This window comes from Desmodus rotundus, chromosome 2 (assembly GCF_022682495.2).
Source record: "Desmodus rotundus isolate HL8 chromosome 2, HLdesRot8A.1, whole genome shotgun sequence".
NCBI lineage: Eukaryota > Metazoa > Chordata > Mammalia > Chiroptera > Phyllostomidae > Desmodus > Desmodus rotundus.
In genome coordinates this window covers 29,173,071-29,192,630 of record NC_071388.1, presented here as the reverse complement: position 1 = coordinate 29,192,630, position 19,560 = coordinate 29,173,071, and positions in this window count along the sequence as shown.

Sequence of the window (19,560 nt, the reverse complement as noted above, 5' to 3'; positions counted from 1 at the left end):
CTGCCTCTTTCTTCTCTCCTCCATGTGAGCACACGGAAAGAATTGGCAAGGGCAAGAGGCAGCCCTCATCTGACCCTGATCTTGGACTTCTGCTCTCCAGAACTATGAGAAAATAGATTTCTATTGCTTCTTTAAAAGGGGCTATAATAAAAGACATTACTGAAATCACTATTTATCCATTTTGGAATATTTATTCAATAATCTATGAACCATGACACTATGTGACTCATTAAATGCTTGCAAAGGTAGTGCAGAAATATAGAAAAAGCAGACAATCCATGATTACAGAGGAAAAATTGTTTAAAATCATTAAAAGAAAATAATGAAGTTATTTTAGAGCTAATAAAACTATTGAGGTATGCTAGTGAGTCAACAAAGTCTTGTCATATCATGAAGAATACACAGAAAAAATAAAATCATCATCATCTAAGAAAAGAATACATAGGCATAAACAAATCCTCACAAACCCAACCTTAATAAAATTATCAACATTAATACCCATATGAGACTTGGAGTCACCTTCTATGCAGCCAAGAAATAACCCAAATTGAGGCACAATATAGTCCATTAATATAGATATTTTTTCAAGGATTCAGTTTGACTCACTGCCATATAATCAGATGTCACAACACTAAAGCAAGTTATCTTGTTACACAATACAAGGAATACATCTCGAAGGCACAGACTATCTGTGAACAGCCTACATATAGAGTAGGGCATACATACAGGTCCTTGTTAGCCCTCCTTCATGTTCTTTTTCCTTTTCTTCACACCAAGCACAGCAATCATCCAAACACACATGACTTTGAATAATTCTTACTCTTACGATCCTGTTATGGAGGAAAATATTCAAAACTACCACTCAAATAGTAATTTTAACCAGTTAAAATATGATTAAAATACAAATACACTCTTCCAAAAAAAATTAATGCCATTTCAGACAGTACATAAATCCCTTAAACATTTTTCTTTTGCTATTAACCAGTTTAGTAGTCCTGTTTAAATGTTAAATATATTAATACTTTTAGAGAGAAATGATTCAGTAAGAAACACTACCAAGTAGGACTTGGGCATAGGCTATGGCCAGAAAATAAATATTTAGTTCTAAATTGCTTATGTTATAGTCAAGCATAGAAGTTGAAATGTTGAACAACAAGTTAAAAAATCAGGGAAAATTTAAGCATAAATTTGAACTGAAAGAGGTACCTTGGTAACCATCTGAAGAACAATCCTGGAAATATGTTTACCAAGGAAAAAAATGAAAAATCTTTAAAGGACATTGTGGTAGAGTCAATATAAAGGTGAGAAAGAGGCAAAGAGTGCATAAAGATAAAAAACAAAACGAGAGATTTAAGAAAGCCCATGAAAAGGGGGGCAATGTAAAAGGAATGCCAGTATTGTTGTTTTCCAATTATAGGACACATTATTAAAAAAGAAAAACTCTAAGCACAATAAAAAGACTACAGTTTTGGGGGAGAAGAGAGGGCTGAATAGGTTAAGAAAAGGGTTTTTTTTAGAAATGTGAAGTTGTTCTGTATATAATGCAGTGCAAGCGTATTTTATTATTTAGAGCTGTGACACTATTCTGAATGACACCGTAGTGATGAATATTCGACCTTGTGTACTTATCAAAACCCACAGAACTTTACAGCACAAAGAGTGAATCTTAATCTAAAAGAAGTCATGTAGAAAGTCAAGAGATTACAGGATAGAATGCATTCTGTGCAAAAAATCTGTTCTAAACACATGAAATAAACAGGAAAAAGAAATTGTGAATAAATACTCAACTATAGCTGATACATTATTTCCCATGAAGGTATCAGTTAATAATTTAAAACCATTATACATATAAACTGAAATTGAAAAATCATATAGCAGCTAGTGAGAACCAGGTTTCTCATGGTCGACCTGGAAAATCAGAGACAAGCAAGGAGAACAGCTTAGAATGATCCATGTGGTACTGGGCTGGAGTTGCAGACACGTATATGAACTCATTTCTAGCTTGATATAGATACAAATGAATGCATATTGAAATATTTGTAAGAAGAGATTCATATAAGTCTATTACTCTTTTAGGGCTGCTGTAACAAAGTATCATAGATCGCCCTGGCCAGTGTGGTTTGGTGGGTTGAGTGCTGGCTTGCGAACCGAAGGGGCACTGGTTCAATTCCCAGTCAGGGCACAGGCCTGGGATGCAGGCCAGGTCCCCAGTAGCGGGTGCATGAGAGACAACCACTTATTTATGTTTCTCTCCTCTCCTTTCTCCTCCTTTCCCCTCTCTCTAAAAATAAATAAATAAAATCTTTAAAAATTTTTATAGATTGAATGGCTTAAATAACAGAAATTTATTTCTTACAGTTCTGGAACTGAGAAATTCAAGGCAAGGATGATAGCAGACAGAGTTTCTGGTGAGAGTTCTTCCTAGCTTATAAATAGCTACCTTCTTGTTGTGTCCTCACATGTGAGAAAGAAAGAGAGAGAAAAACAGATAAAGAGAGAGAGACAGAGAGATAGAGAGGGGGAGCTACTATAAACATTCGCATGGAAGTCAATATGTGTGAATGCGGTTTTCATGTCTCTGGTGCAAAAAACTATGAGTAAAATTCCAGAGTGGTATTGTGAGTCTGAATTTTTAAATGTATTCCCAAATTGTTTTTAAATATGACTATATTAATTTTAATGTATAAAAATTTCAGTTCTATATCTTTACTGATATTTGATTTTGTCAGTCTTTTTAATTTTAGCTTTTAGTAGATTTGTAGTGGTTTCTCACTGTGGTAGATTCTGGTAAAACTATCCTCAATACATTTGTCAGATGTAAAGAATTTTAATAAACAATGAATTTTCACGAATCAAAAGAAATTCAATTTACTTAATGACAAATAATCTTTATACTATTTTTGTACGCTTTTTAGCATTCATATATCTTATTTTGTATAGCTCCTGTTTTGTTTGCCTTTTTAAACTTACAAACATCTTACCACGTGATTTTTATACAGTCTGGGTACATGTTTCAAATTAGACATATGCATTGCAAAATTTACTTTGTCTCAAACTGGAGTTTTCCTTTTTTTTTTTTTGCTTCAACAACAAATATTTATCATTCATACTTCTGGAGGTGTGGGAAGTCCAAGATCAAGGTGCAAGCATGGTCCAGTTATTGGTGAAGGCCCTCTTCCACATTTACAGATGGACCTCTTCTTGTCAGAGCCTCACATGGTGGAATGTAGAGGGAGGGAGCAAGTCCTCTCATGTCTCTTGTTATAAAGGGCACTGACCCCATTATACCTGTCCCTCTTTCATGACTGAACTACTTCCCAAATGCCCCATGTCTAAATACCATTGCATTGGAGATTTGGGTTGCAATGCATGAATTCTGGGGGAAAACAAACACTCAGTCCATAGAATATCCCCTTGGATTCTGGGGATAAATCCTCTTGTTCACAGTGTATAATTGTTTTAATGTACTGCTGATTTTGATTTGCTAACATTTTGTTGATAATTTCCTCATCTAATTTTACAAAGAATATTAGTCTTTAGTTTTCTTATAGTGGTCTATAGTTTCAATGCCTTTGGTTTTGTTACCAAAGAAATTCTGCTCTCATAAAATGAATTAGGGAGTGTTCCCTCTTCTGCTATTTTTTGGAAGAGTTTAAGAATTTGATAGAATTCACAAGTGAAGTTATCTGACCCTATTATTTTCTTTGTTGAGAAGCTTTGATTACTGATTAAATTTCCTTAGTTATTGTAGGACTATTTAGACTTGCTATTCTTGTGTGAATTTTGATAATTTGTGTGTTTCTAGGAATTTGTCATTTAAGTTGTCACATTTTGTTCATAGTATTATTCTACAAATTTTGTATAATCAGTAGTGATGTCTCTACTTTCATTTTTGATTTTAGTTATTTGTCTCTTTTCTTCTTTGTAAAATTTGTTGTAAACTTGTCAATTTTATGTTTTGAAAGGGACACTCTAGGTTTCATTGTTTTTCTCTTATTGTTTTTCTGTTTTCTATTTCATTTATTTTCATTCTTTTTTAAGTTAAAGTAATTGGTGTGGCATTGGTTAATAAGATTATATAGATTTCAAGTGTACAGTTCTGTAATATATCATGTACTGTCTGTGTCTATATGAGTTATTTTTTTTTGTTAATTTGTTGGTTTCAGTTTTATATCCCACATGTGAGTGAAATCATGTAGTTCTTACTTTTTTCTGTCTTATTTATTTCACTTAGCATGATATTCTCAAAATCTATCCATGATTTTAAAAACGGAAGTATTGTAGGTTTTCTTGTGACTGAGTAATATTCCATTGTATATATGTACTATATCTTCCTTATCTAATCATCCATGGAAAACTGTATGGGGGCTCCTCAAGAAATTAAGAAAGGAGTTACCATATGACCACACAAATGCTCTTTGGGGCACCTACCTGAAAAACTGTAAAACATTTCTTCACAAAGACATATACACACCTATGTTCATTGCAGCGCTATTCATGGTAGTCAAGAGAGGAAAAAAAACAGTGTCCCGGATTAATCATTTATCTCTGTTCTGATCTTTATTTCCTTCTTTTCAGCTAACTTTGGTCTTGTTTTACCTTTTTCTAATTCCTTTGTTATAAAGTTAGATTATTAATTTTAGTTTTCAATTCCATAAAAATTCAGGCATTTATAGTTATAAAATATTCTCTGAACACTGCAATTGCTGAACCCCATATATTTTGATATGTTGTATTCATGTATTTTCATTTTTATACCTACTTAAGTATTTTCTAATTTCCCTTGTGATTTCATTTTGGACCTTTTGGTTGATTAAAATTGTCTTGTTTAATTTTCACAGTATGTGTGAAATTTCCAGTTTTTCTTAATTTGTGATTTCTGCCTTCATTTCATTGTGGTTGAAGAAGTTACTGGTATTTTAAGTGTATTGACTGGCTTTATGACATATGGCCTGTCCTGGAGAACACCCCATGTGCACTTGACATGATGGCGTATTCTGCTCTGGTTGGAGGAAGTGTTATATACACATCTGTCTGACGTTCTCTATTTGCTTATCGATCCTCTGTCTAGATATTCTATTACTGAAAGTGGAATATTGAAATCTCCAACTGTTGTGATAGAACTGTTCTTCTTCCTCCCTTCGATTCTATGAATATTTGCTTTGTATATTTTGAGGCTCTGTTGTTTAGTGCATACATGTTTGTAATGGATAGATCTGGATGAATTGTCTCTTTTGTCAATATGTAATGCTCTTCTTTGTCTTTAATAAGTAATTTGTTTAAAATATATTTTGTTTGATATTGGTATAACTACCTCGGCTCTCTTTAGGTTACTACATGCATGGGGTATTTTTCTACCCGTTCACTTTCAACTTATTAGAGTGTAAAGTGAATCTCTTATAATCAGCGTGTAGCTGAATGTCTTTTTATCCATGTTTCCCATCTATAGCTTTTGATTGGATAGATTAAGCCATTTTCTTTGAAAGTAGTTACAAATAAAAAGTGCTTCTGACTTTTTGCTATTTACTTTTTCTATGTCTTATGCCTTTTTTGTCTCTCATTTTCTCCATTACTGCTTTCATGTTGACATTTTGTATTATTCCATTTAGATTCATTTATTAATACCTTTTGTGTAGAGTTTTGGATGTTTTCTAGGGGGTTATGTGTCAGTGTGTTCTAACAAGTTAGGCTGAGGATTTCATAGAAGCTGTTATGTGTTAAACTTTGTGCTGGGTGTTTCAGTGGCTTTTTCTCCATACACTGCAGCTTCTGAAGTAAGCATGGTGATTGTAACAACAGTGATGAGGGTCAGGGTCCAACCTGAATGCTTTCTCTATATTTACCCATTTTAAAGATGAAAAAACTGGGGCTTGGAGGCCTTCAGAGATTGAGTGATTTGCCATATTCACAAAATAGTGGCCAAGGTGGGTGGCAAATAGGTAGGGGCTGAGGAACAGACTTAAGAGGATGGGAAAGTGGTCCTTGGCCCTGATACTGTATAAGGCTGTGCACAGCTGTGCTGAACAAAGGTGTGGGGGTCAGTCTGGTGCCTGTACAGTGCTGCAGGAGAGAAGTGCTGCAGGAGGGAAGTACAGGGTCCAAAGCTCTGCCACCCATTGCCCTGAGCAACTGATTCTTCCAAGTGCTGACCTCACAGATACCTTCTACTTGCTGAGCTCCTTCCCAAGTGGGCCAGAGTCTCTGGGACTGGCTGAGTTCTTGGCCAGGCTGACCTCACAGAGTGCCCCCTTGAAGTAACTGAAGTTCTCTTTCCAAATCTAGATGGGATTCCAATGGACACTGAGATCTTGCTTCTCTGGAAGTTCCAGAAAGGGAAGAACATTTATAAGGGAGCATGTAGAGGGAAAGTGCATGCTGGGGAATGTTGGAGAGGGAGTGGCTGGGATTCCATGCAGCAGCTACACACCCAGAAACTGGGAATCAGGTCACAGAGGAAATAATAATGATGCTGAAACTGGTATGGGGAAGCCAGGCCATACAAGCTGGGGGAAAGAGGTCTTTGCTCCCAAAAGAGCTCTCAGATTTTCCCAGAAATAGCCCATGGGCCTTTAGGTTTCTAGCCAAACATAGCTCCCCCAAGCCATTGCCCAACGAGAAGAGCGAGCCATGTTTGGAGAGTGCTGCCCACTCTCAGGATAAGACATGGAAACTGTTGGTTACAGATTTTGAAAAATAAACCAACAGACTGTGGTCAAAGAGGAATTTAGTGCAGCACTTTGGTTACTTGGCTGATGTCTCCCAAGACACAGGGAGGAGCACCAGCTGGCAGGATCCATTAAACATGAAGCCTATGACCAGAGAACGGGGTTTCTGGGGGCTGTCCTTGTCCTCAAGCCCTTACAGAAGTTGGGAAGTCACCCTGTAGTCTCCTTGGTAGGAGCTGACAGCAGTTACCTGCAAGAAGAAGTTGCCCTTGGGCTAGTACATAAAAGGGTACCAAACATCAAAGAGAAAAGGCACCCTACCCCATTCCTAGTCTTTCTGGGGTCTTGGGGGTTCTACATCCTCCCCTAGTTACCCCTGGGACTGCCTCAGTCAACAAGTGGCATCTACCACTCTGGGCATGTCTCTGTCACAGCTTGTGGAGGAGCTGACACAAAACAATGGTAGACAGATGGTAGATATCCCCCCCATTCCTGTTTCATGGGGTCTGGGCTCACTCCCTGGTAGTGTTCTAGGCAAGGGTAATGCAGAGCAGCTGAAGCAATTGCCTACTTCTTGGTGCTTGGTAGTCCCAGCACACAGTCCCAGCCATTGTTGGGGGCACACAGTCTCTCGAATATACCTCAGCTTCCCTGTCTGTGCGGGCAGATCACAATGATGCTAATTCTGGTGCAGTTGAACTGAAGCCCTTTGCATTCAAGGTCACTCAGGCAAATGTCAAGAAGAAGCTGGAGTGCACTTAGCTGCTGCTACTGCTTAGCAGCTGGAGCAACTGAGCCCTACCCCAATCATGGCCAGGAACACGGTCCACTGAACCTATTGGCTTCAGGGGTACAGGTGAGGCCAATCCTATCTTCCAAGAGTCAGCAAGGCTCTAGTTCACGGGGATACAGACTGCTCAAGTCACAATCTACCTGTGAGGTGGCCACAGATGATCCTCCATGCAGGGAACCAAATTCGGGAGGGGTGGGAGGGATACATTTAAAGGAAAGTTGTGCTTGGATGTGATTCCAGATCCCAGCTGGAGGACTGTGGCGATTCTGATTGCATCGCCACCACCTGGCCTGTTGTGCATACACAAGTCCTGCAAACACTCCACTTACTTCCTGTGGGACTTCAGCTTCCAGGCTGACGACTGCTGAGATGTCTCAGAGGCAAGTACACACCTGTCCCTTCTTTGTCTCTACCTTCATTTTCTTATAATGTCTTCAGATGAGTAAATATTAAAAAAAAATTTGACATAGTCTAATTTATCATTTTTTAAAAAAGTTCTGTGTATTTTGTTTCCTATCAAGAAATCTTTGCTAACCCAAGGTCATATATATTTTCTCCAAGATTTTGTTGTTTGTTTTGTTTTCTAGAATTTTCTGTTTGCTCATAAACAGCTCTGTATATGAGCAAAATTCATTGGGAATTAATTTTTATATATAACATGTGTAGGAGTGAATTGTTTTTTCAAAAGACTATCAATTTATTTTAGCATTTTTTTGTTGCAAAGACTATATTTTCCCCATATATTACCTTGGTACACAAATAGAAGTAAATTGAATTTATGTGTGTTTGGGTCAACATGTGGATACTCATTGCTGTTCCACTGACATATATTTATGCTTATGACAACCCCATACTGTCCTGATTGTTGTAGCTTTACAGTATACTTATAGTGTAATGTGAATCCTCTAAATTCTTTTAATTTTACAATTTAGGTTGAGTTTTTATGTCAATTTTGTATATAAATTATAGAATAATCTAGTCAAGTTCAATAAAAAGTCTGCTGATGTTTTGTTTGGGATAAGGTTGAATATATAAATTATTGTGAGGAGAATAATCGCCTTAGACGAAATCGAGTCTTAGAAATCATGAACACGATGTAGCATTCCATTTGCTTAGGTCTTTTTTATTTATTTCAGTAATGTTTTGTAGCTTTTAGTGTATAGGATTTGCAAATCTCATTAAATTATTTGTAAGTATTTTTGATATTACAAATGGAGTTTTAAAAATTAATGTTATACTACTCACTTCTAGTATAAACAAAATAAATTGTTGCAAGTGATACTGTATTCTCCAAGCTTAGTAAATCCACTTAATTAATTCTATTTGTATTTTTTAACTTTCTTAATATTTTCTTCATAGCCCTGGCTGGTGTGGCTCAGTGGACTGAGCACGGGCCTGTGAACCAAAGGGTCACCAGTTGGATTGACATTCAGGGCACAGGCCTGGGTTGCAGGCCAGGTCCCTAGTTGGGGACATGTGAGGGGCAACCACACATTGGTGTTTCTCTCTCTCTTGTCCTTCCCTTCCCTTCTCTCTAAAAAATAAATTAAAAAAATAATAAAACAAAAAAGATAAGTACTTTAAAAAATATTTTCTTCATATACACTAATGTATTTTAAAAATAAAATTAAAAATGTCTTCTTATAGTTTTCATTTATTTTTCTTGCCTTACTTGGTGTCATAATAACACATTTTTATTAGCTCCCTTGAAATCTTTTTCTGCTAAATTAAAAATCTAAGCCTTAAAATCAAGTTTTTATTTACTATTTTTCCTCACTGAAAGTGGGACATGCATATCTGTTTCTTTGCATGCTTAGTAACTTTGGTTTATTTTTTATTATTTTAATTGAAATATAATTGACATATTTTTCTAATTTTAAGGTGTGTAATATATTGATTTAATAAATTTATATATTGCAATATGATCAGCACCACAGTGCTGGCTATCACTTTTATCATGTTACATGATGATCGTTTTTGGTGGTGAGAATATCAAGATCTAGTTTATTAGCAACTTTGAAATTTATAATACAGTACTACTGACTATAATTACTCTGTTGTTCCTTAGATTTTTAGCACATGTTTATCTAATTAGTTGCAAGGGAGAGGTTTTTTAAGGTAGTAATTTTGGCTTAAACCAGGCTTTTTTTCTTATTGCATTTCTGTAGGCAAACTCGCCTGTACAACTCACCTGAATTAATATCTAAGATTTGCCTACACAGTTGCTATTGTATTCACTTGGATCTCTGTGAATCTCTCCTATAGAAGAATTTGGTTTCTTTATAATATGATCTGGTATTTCAATATTGAGATTCTGGATCTTGTTCCCCATTCTCTATAACTATTATCTTCTGCCTTTCATAATGTTAATGTCTTCATTCTTTCTTTTTTTCATTTTAAGAGCTTTTCTGCAAACTTGCTCAAAATTTTTTAAGTTTACTGAATTATTGAATTTTTTTGCTTTCTTTTTCTTCTTATTGTGCTAACGATTAATTTTCCTCTCTCCTTTTTTAGTATAGATTTTTCACTTCTATGATTCTTAGTTATTTCTGGTAAATATTTGATATTGTATTTCTATTTAACACTAGACATTTTTCTTCTTATGATTTTAGATGTCATGCAATAAAGTCACATATTCTTAAGTTCTATTTTTTTAAAAAAAGGACACCGAGATTTTCCAAAAATTAGGAGAACCCATAGTTATCCTTTCGGTCTCCTAGCAAGGTTTTTGAGTTCTGTATTTCAATTCTCAAGCTAGAGATAAACTCAAGAAATTCAGAATTGTTGGCACAACTCCTCGATTTTAGTACTTTAATCTTTTTGCCTTTCTACAGGTGTTTTTTATTTCTTTTTGCCGGCTTTCAAAAGTTTAAAGCTTTTATGGCACACAGAAAGTAATAATTCACTTTCAGTTCATGACTAGACATCTCCAAATGTATAGTGCCATGACCAGTCAACCTCTAATTTTAGGTTTGACTTATGGTATTTTCAACTACCTACCTTACTTTTAAAATATACTGGAGAAAATGGAATTTCAGAAGTTGAAGAAGGGGTGATCTTAACTTTCAAGTCAGTTCCCTAAGTGAGGACATAAATGACTGCCTTCTCTGAGCAGTCCATGCTCCGGGTTTCTGAGTCAGTGGGTGGTGAATAATGCATATAAAAATTAAACACCTTTCTAACTTTTTTCTTCGTGTCCTTTCATGCAACAGTTTTGGCATGTGTTATAAGTCTAACTCAGTTTTTCATAATTTAGCTGCAGATGCTTTAGTATTATTAGTGGGAAATTGCCCCCATATTCTTTCAGTTTGCCAGTCCTTCTTTTTCCAACTTACTGAGTCTTTCACTTTTCTATATATCCACACATAAAAATTTGGGGACTCTGTACTGGTGGATGCTCAGCCAAGTGCCATTCTGATCTAGATGTGTTTAGAGATACATTTTAAAGCTTCATCATGATTGAACTCCATCTATTACCTTTGACAGAAAAATGTCCTTGATTTTCTTTTGTGTGGGTATATGGGGAAGCTGAACTGTAAATCCTTCATCTTCTCGTTCTTTCATAAGCCATATCTACTTCCCAGTAAAATTTTGATTTCAGAGCTTTTGAAGTACATATCTAAATGTCTTGCAACCAGACTGCATCTGAAATAAATGATGAAAACTGGACTCATTCTAATGACAGCATTTCCTATGGTTTATACAAATTAAAACAATGACATTTTGCCTCAATGTATTATGTTCTATTATGGGTGCAAGTATATAAATTGAAGATGCAAATTACTGTTATTTGCATTACAATTAAGTAATAAGTAAAAGTAAATTACTATTTTTAGTAATTATTAGATTGAGTTTTTCCTTCTCTACAAGGTTTTACATTTCATTAAGGAATAGGTAGTGTTTCTTTCCTTATCACTGATATATTTTTCCTAGTAATAAATATTAGCTGAATTCATTATTAGTGTGGTGTTCTAAATTTAAATAAGCAAACATTGAAGTATCAATCTATTCAGTTTCAAAAATATATATCTAATTTAAATATTAACATGTTTAAATGCTGATTAAAATGTGATATATTTTCCTTTGTTACTTAGAATGTATTATAATATTATCAGATATGATAATATCAGGAAGACCAAGGTCTCATTTTGTTTTCTTCAGTTGTGACTTGTACAACTTGAGTAGGTACCTGTATTTTTCTAATGTAAATTGTGCATCACCAAAATGCTGACAGAACTGCATGCCTTTTCAATGTCTCTCACCTCAGGATTGCATATGGTAACACAGGAAACAAATTGAGGCCATAGAGCGATGCCCAAATGCATGTCATTATCATAATCGATATTACCAAACAATTTGGAGAATGATTTTGTATACATATTAGATATATGGAGAAGTGTATCTATCTACAATTAAGTCCTTACACCATTCTCCCCAATGACACCACTGATTTCAGGCATCCTGCATCCCATTTTACTTTAAGAACATCACCAGATTAAACTTTCTGATCATTTTTCTGTCTTTTGTACTGCCAGTAGAAAAACTTTATCTCAACCTGGAACACTGAGTACTTGATATGGTTTCTTCTTAAAGCTTGACATAATCTCATTTTTAGCTCCCATACTCTCTGCTGCTATTGTGTATGAGTTTGTGTTTCACAGATAACAAACTGCTTGTTAACACCTGGCATGCCAGGGTCTTTCATGACTTACTGCCCTTGTTCATACCCTTCAACAATGCTGAAACAGTCTAGACATTTTTTGTATTTTCTATCAAAACTTACCATCTAAGTTCATGGTCAAATATTACCCTATGTGGGGATCATTCTACATTTGTCGAAGTCAGATTTAAATTCTAACTCTACATTTCTTATCATTTTGTTTAAACTTTTATATATTCACCAAAATGTGCTTAGCTGTGTTGTTAATTCTGTGTTGTTTTCTGTGTATCAGTAGATCATGAGCTGTTGGAGAGCAGGAACCAGTGGTTCTTGAATTTGACATATATAGGATGGTTTTCTTACAAATAAATATTAAAAACAGAACATTCACATAGTTACATGATGCTAAACAGGTTATTTAACTATTCTTTGTCTAAGTTTGCACATTTATAAAATGATATCATAATGTTTAAGGAAAGGCTTGTCAGAGCAATTCAATGTTAGTTTATATCATTATTACTATTATCTTTTTACACAATAGTCATAGTACTTGTTCCCTCTTATTGCTGTACTAAATCTAGCACTATGCTCAAGTACACAATAGATATGCCTTGAAAAAAATTCATTTTAAATTTGACTATATGCCTCTTTAGGTATGATTACAACATTACTTTTTGAGAGGCATATATTCACTGATCTAGTAAACTCATAAAGATGGAGTATACTTCAATGATATTTATAGTCAGATACTGATCTTACATTCCTGTTAGGAATTAAGATGCTGGTAAAATATATAACACAAGGAAACTCAATATTAAATTTCATGTTAGGTAATACTCTAATTGTTGTCGAATCACTATAATCACTTGGTGACCCTTTTGCTGTTGTATTCTCATCAAGCATGACGTTCCATTCTGCAAAGTTTTCAAAATACTGAATAAACTGACCATTTATTGATTATACGTTCATGCTAATCAGTGTAACATTTCACATGCAATCGGGACACTTATTACTGTGAACAGTAAAGTGGCAAAATGAATCCCACTGGACTGTTAAGAAGAACACTGCATAAAGCATTGGATTATTTGACATTAAAATAAGCATATGTTTTATTAGTAACACCTACTTGTCTTTTTCAGACTTTTAACATACATGTTAGTAAGGTCCTGTGAAAAGCCATAATAGGAAGTCACTAACTAAGAAGGAAACCTCGGAAGAGATTACCGTGCTAGAAGTCAAGAAGCCTGATTTTAGGCTTTACTCTGCTGCTGGCTAAATGCTTTCTTCAGAGGTAGTTCACCACTTTGAACCTCAGTGTTTCTGTGAGTCAAAGATAACTGGCTTGTAACTTTTATGATAATTACCAAATTATACATTTTTGTGGTAGGCATTAAATACATTTATTATCTAAACGTTTACACCTATGCCTTTGGTATACTAGCTGTATCTATCTTCCTATCACGTTTCCCCATGTATGCGTGTGCAGATGTAGATGTTGTCCATATAAATGTGATATAGTTTAAGAGTATTTATAATATAGATTTTTCTGTAATTTTATTTGTGGAACATGACACATAAATTTATTGTCTGGTCAAACTATTTTAAAGATTATAATGAATAAAGAAACTTCAATTTACAACTCAGAATCCTGATATAAATGCTCAATAGTTTATTTGGAAAATGTGCTCTTATGCTATTAAACAAAAATTACCTTAAAATTTAAAAACATTAAACAAGTCATTTGATTTAATTGAACTCAAGGGACACAAGAATTCCAGTTTAATCTACTACATCATTAAGTAGAAAAAGGCTGTATTATCTTATATATGTATAGTTTTATATTGTGATTCAACATGTACTTCATTCATTACCTTTTGAGCAGATCTTTTACTTCAATATTCTTAGAAATAAAACCATAATTATACTTCTCTCTTTACAATGATATTTCTTGTATTAACAGAACACCTTGTGAACAAAATTGCTAGTGTTGAACCCATTAGAGGATAGGCATCAGAAAGTGCTAATTTCTGTGAAATGTTTAACAATAACGCCCATACAAAAGAGACAACAGGTACAAAAATCCATGATTTATAAACTAAAACTCCAGCATCAATGGTTACTATAATGAATAGACATGTAGCTGAAAATTATAATTTCAGTTCTTAATTCAGGAGCTTGTGACCTTTTGAGTGTTTTTCATGGTAAAAAAAAAAAAATTTCAAAGCTCTTATCCTCAACCAACTGCATACCTTGCTTTAGAGATAAAAAGATGGAACTTAAAATAGTATTTAATAAAAATGGCTATATATTTATGCAAAATTGATGTATAGTTAGGGTACATCTAAGGCTATTGATAAAATGCAGATTTCTGATTCAGAAATGTAAGTGACCTAAGAAGTCTTCCAGATGATGCGAAAGACATTTGGTGCCTGGGCACACATGCCAAGTAGAACAATCTATGCTACTCACACTCTGAGTAGCAAAGTATATGTTTTAAATGATGGCTAATCTACTGTATACGATAAAGGGGTTTGCAAGAAGGATGAACTTAAAAGTCATAAAAAATCTCAAAGGAAGCAGCTGTGTCCCCTTTTGGAAAGATCTTGTAGTGTTAAAGCAAATATAAACATTGGGTTTCCCCCCAAATGATTGATGGCCATTCATCAAGTAACTGTGTAGTGAGGAAAGACACCTTTCAAAGGCTGTTGGATACAGTGTCTAGGGAGACACTACCATCAAGAGACCCAAACTAAAGTGACAGTTGTCCTCTTACAGTGGAATTGTGATGAAGCACTGTGATAAAGACTTGGTTTTGGTCCAAGGTTATTTCACAGGATGTCTATGAGTTTACAGATTCAGTCTGTGGCTATTGCACTTATCCCTACGTGTATAACTGGGACTGATACAGTTAGCAGGGACACTCACATTGGCAAGAGGACCTGTGAAGTAGATCCACTATTGGGGAAAAGGCAAGATAAAAGTCCTTAAAACTTCCCTCCTTTGACCAAAGTAATAAAACAGAACCACTATTGTGCCATAGGTGCAATGATGGACATTAGAGCCGCTCACACAGAGTTAAAGAAGGCAGCACTAATGGCGTCCATCATACTCACATTTATTGTATAAGAGTGGCAGCTGCAGAAAACAGATTATGGCAGAACATGATAAGCTAACTAAAACTTAAAAAGGATTTGTAACTCTAATTTGCACTCTTACTTGCTGTAGTATATTTTTCTAGGACATATTATCACAGCCTTTGGCACTTGTTATCCAGCTATTAACCTGACAAATCCCTTTTCAGTCCCATAAAGAAATATCATCACACTGTAGTAGTCATTTTTTGTCTGGCCCTGGGTCAGAGTTAACTCTCCTGTATTCTGTCATTATATAGTGCAAATCAATTCTTATACTTACATTTCACAGAACATCTACTGATGCACTTAATGTAGTTACACTGTGTTAAATAAGACTAGATGATCTGAAAATATCCCAAATACATTGCAGACCTGTGGTTGGAAGATAAACTCTCCAAAGGCCTTTCATGATCCCTGAGATAGTTGGAAATAGGAAGTTCTGAGCATGCTGGCATAGTTCATTGAAAAAAAGGACAATCAGTACAGTTCATCTTGAACCTCCCACGATCAAATGAGACACAACGTTTGGTCAACTTCTCTTCAGTTTTGGAAACAGCATGTAGAGTGCTGTTTGCGAGCACTCCTCTGACCTAATTCGCCAGGTGACTTAGACGGTTGTCACTTTTGAGGAGGATCTGCAGCAGGTCCAAGTAGTATCTCAATGGTACATACAGGTGCCTTGCAAGGTTCCTGGCAGGTTTCAATAAAGGTATCTCAGTGCAGACCTCTAAATTCTGGGGCAAGGCCACGGCACCCCAGATTAAATGTGTAGGCTTTCAAAACCATATTTTAAAATATTTTAATCAAGAATAATGCTGGATAAAGAATATAACAATAGTACCCCTGTTAAAGATATTCTGTGTCCTTTCCCTTGCTCTGAGCAAGTTACCTCCAGAGCAAAACCAAAGCCCTTCGCATTAGAGACCTCCACCTTTCATAGAAGTAGCTCTAACAATTATTATGTCTTTATGCATGGTCTTTGAGGATCTCATCCCGATCTAATAGATTAACAGTAGTATCTTTCAAAGATATACTGCATCGTTGTCTCCTTACTGATCTTTTCATAGGGTGATGCACTAGGAACTTTAATAACAGGTTTATGTAATAGATTCCAAAAATCAGTATTATTTATAACACAACATTTTTGATTTATTAATAATCTTGGTGCTGGTGTTGTGTTTTTTGTTTAACATTAAACTTTGCAGTTTGTATAACAGCATGATTATGATAGATATTTTCCAATTAATGTCAGAGCATGTGGTCATAGGTTTAACACCACAACACTAATAAGCACGCTACCATCAAAAATATTGCAGTGGCAACTGAGAAGAAAACACACTTGAAAAACTAGTCAGATATTACATATTTTTACCTAATGTCTAAGAGTATCCAAGGAATAGCAAGATTCCTCCTGCTGAAGTAAATTTTTTGCAGAGTGGGGTGATAAATACATTTGCAATGAACTGAGACTCGGGCTCTTGTTTCAGTTCCTCCACTTTTTTTATGGTCTTGGACAGCACACCACACCTCTTCATGTCTCATAGGGTTTTGTACAGATTTAATGAGGAAATGCATAAATATTTTAAATCATTATAAAATATTAAGATGCACTTTTAAAGTAATCATAATTTTTACACCTCAAAACAAGATCCTCATCTGTGTGTGTGTATGTGAATGTGTTTGTATTCACATTTTTGTCACATGGCTATAAATATCCCATAGTTCAAAATAAATCACATGATTCCATTTTTAATTTTTAGATGACTTTGTAGACTAATATGTACACAACACACCAGGATCTTTATTTGATGAGTTTGAAGTGTAGTAATGCAAAGATGAGAAAATGAGGAGATGAGTGGTTATTTAACAATATAATTTTAGTGTTTTGATGATTACTTTGAACATGAGTTAATTTCTATAATTTTTGTAGTTGTAAAAATAAAGTAAAAGAGAAAAAAATTTGTATTGCTATAAAATTTAGTTGAAATACCAGAAGAAAACCTAATAAACAGTATTTACATAATCTTTACCAAGTTCACATGGTTACGGCAGACTCTGGGCTACTGTTTCCCTCCAGGCTTGACTGAACAGTATAATGAGCTTATAATATGAAGAAAATGGACAAAAGAAGGGAATCCAGCAATCTGACTTTAAATTTTTTCTCTCACCTTCCTATTGTGTGTTTCATAAGAAACTAGTTATTTAACCAATATTCTTAGTACAAGATAAATGCTGAATCAATGTTAGTTTGTTAATTTGTTAGTTATATTCAGTTACTTTTGTACAGATGACTAGCTTCGAACACTGAGAAAAGTTTGCATTAAAGTAACTAAACTTTTATGAACTGGAATCTATAAAACAAAAGCAAATGTATGATCTCTTCATTTAGAACAAATGTACTACCTTAATAATCTTTTCTATTTGGAATGTCTTTGCTCTTTGCCTTGATAAAAATAAAGACCAATGTCTTTCATTAGAAATGAGAATACTATCTAACACTGAGCTTTTATTTTTTTTCAGATGACACTCATGCTGTGTTCTTTCTCTCACTGAAAAGTAAATTGAGATTTTCATGAATTTCCCTTACATGAGAGACAGATGAAAGCTATTAATTGAATAGGCCCCCCACTGCACATTTAGGTGAGCTGGGGGATGTTCTACCTTCAGGCACTGTAGTTCACAGCACCTGATTATGTGAAGGGACATATTACCCAATTAAGATATTTATACTTAGTTTCCAGGAAATTTTGATATTACCATGTCATATACCCAGATACACCCATATAAAGGTATGTACATGTGCATGTCTGTACATATACTTTTATTTATGTATATTTACATCCATTTATGTGTATATATTTGCTTATATTTAAATATAGCTGAATTGTCTCTTAAATATATCAGGTTTTCTCCATAAAGAAACAACCTATAATAGTAAAATAGAATGTTTATGAATATGTTTAAAAGCTGTTTGGCTTTGTGATACATGTATTCTGCATATTGCAAAATACTCTTCACCTTTTTTTTCATGCATACATTCAATGTTCTCTTTTAACATGTCAATGACCTTTCCCCGCCTTCATTCACTTTTTTAAAATCCTCACCTGAGGATATGTTTATTGATTTTAAAGAGAGAGGATGTGGGGGGGTGGGGAGAGAAAGAGAGATATATGGAGAGAAACATCAATCAGTTGCCTCCCCATCCACGGCCTGACTGGAGATTGAAACTGCAACCTAAATATGTGCCCTGATCTGGAATTGAACCTGCAAACTTTTGGTGCATGGGATGGTGCTCCAACCAAGTGAGCTACCTGTCCAGGGCTAAATATGAAACATTTAAAGATAAATTTAACAAAACATGTCCAAGACTTGTACCCTGAACACTGGAAGATACTTCTGAGAAAAATTAATGAACATCATAATAAATGGAGATCTAAGTGTGTTTATGGAATGGAAGATGCCATATTGTTATAACAAGTTATATATTGATCTATACAACCAAGACATTTATGATTCTAGCAGAATATTTCATAGAAAATGATTGATTCTAAACTGTATATCAAGATGTATATCAACTGTATATCAAGAAACTGAGAATAAGCAGAGTAGTTATAACAATAAGAACAAGATGGATGAAATACATTAGCCTAAAGCTGTAATAGTGAAGATAATTTTATATTTGTAATAAATGTAGATATACAGATCAATGAAACAAAATGAAGAGATCACATATGCTAAACTGAAATTTGGCAGAGCTGACAAGATGATCCAGTAGAAAAAAATATAGGTTTTAAATATTTGGTGTTAAAAAATGGATTGTCTATATACAAAAAATAGAGGAGGAACTTGCCATATACACACCAATAAGTAAAAAGGTCTCATGGTTCTAAATTAAGAGCTAAAATTAGAAAACATAAGAGAAAATTCTCTGTGACTATTAGTTTAGCAAAGATTTCTAAGAATAAACAGAAAAAACGTATAAACCATAGAAGAAAAAAGATGAATTGGAATTCTGAAAAATTTTAAATTTTGCTTTACAGAGAACTTTGAAGAAAATTAGATGGCCAGCCAAAAACTGGCAGAAAAATTTACAAAGCATGATTCTCAGGACGACTTGTGTCAAAATATATAAAGAACTCTTGCAATTAAATAGGGGAAGAAAAATGGGCCTCAAAAAATAGTACAAATGCTTTCACAAATATTTCATCCAAGAAAAAGCAGGAATGGGAAATTAGCAACTGCAAACATGTTTAATATCATCAGGCATTATTGTACTGGAAATAGATATCCCTGCTCATTGACTGGATT